A 949-nucleotide genomic window follows, 5' to 3' on the forward strand; every position below is an offset into this window, starting at 1 on the left:
AGGGGGGGGGGGGGGGGAGAAAGAAAAAATCACATTATATATCAGAAAACCAAAAGAAAAATAATATCTTGTAACAAAAATAATATTAAGATGAAAGTCAATGGAGTCGGTAACTATGAGCTATATGATTATGAAGTGACCTGCAAGCACCTTCATCACTCAAATCAAAAGCCATTATATAGCAGACTAATTGAATAAATTAGGTATACAATGTTGGAATTTGGATTTGTACATAAATATATTAATTAATTCCTCCATTATTAGTGAAAGTTTATGTTGAAATGCCATCCTCGTTGGCGATTGAGACCCAAGGGCCCTATTTTCAGATAGAGATCAGAAGAACAGAGATACTGCTGTGACGCTTCCATAACACAAAAACATCTTAATTACAAATAGGGTATGTAGCATCAAAGTACAGAAGATAAATGAAATTTTCAGGGTAATAAAAGGTCAAATAACCTGCATGTATTTTCCTAAAGCACTCATCACAATTATAATGATTGTACCAAGCTAACATAATGAACTTTCTTCTGAAGAATTTGACCAATTCTCTAACTAAATAAAAATACCCGAAATAACTCAATACAAGATATTATTATACATGTTATTTCAAATGTACGGTCGATTAATGGTTAAAACTCAGTTAAACATCGGTATGACGGTATATTTAAAAAGTTTTCTATATTTTTATACACAAGATAATAAAAGAAAAAAAAGCATGGTATAAACGGAGTCCGAGGGGTGAACACGTGGCACTTTGGCCTTCTCATGAATCACGTTGCCGTCTTTTGTGACAAATACAAACAAAGCAAAACCCCACATTATTGAATATTTCCTTGTACGTAGTACGTGGTGTGCTGATTAATTAAGCTAGCATAGGGGTGTTTGAGGCAGAGATTTGAGGGCCATTCTCATCCATTCAATGATCAAAATCAAATACAAATGCACA

Source organism: Arachis ipaensis, chromosome B10 (assembly GCF_000816755.2).
Source record: "Arachis ipaensis cultivar K30076 chromosome B10, Araip1.1, whole genome shotgun sequence".
Taxonomy (NCBI): Eukaryota; Viridiplantae; Streptophyta; class Magnoliopsida; order Fabales; family Fabaceae; genus Arachis; species Arachis ipaensis.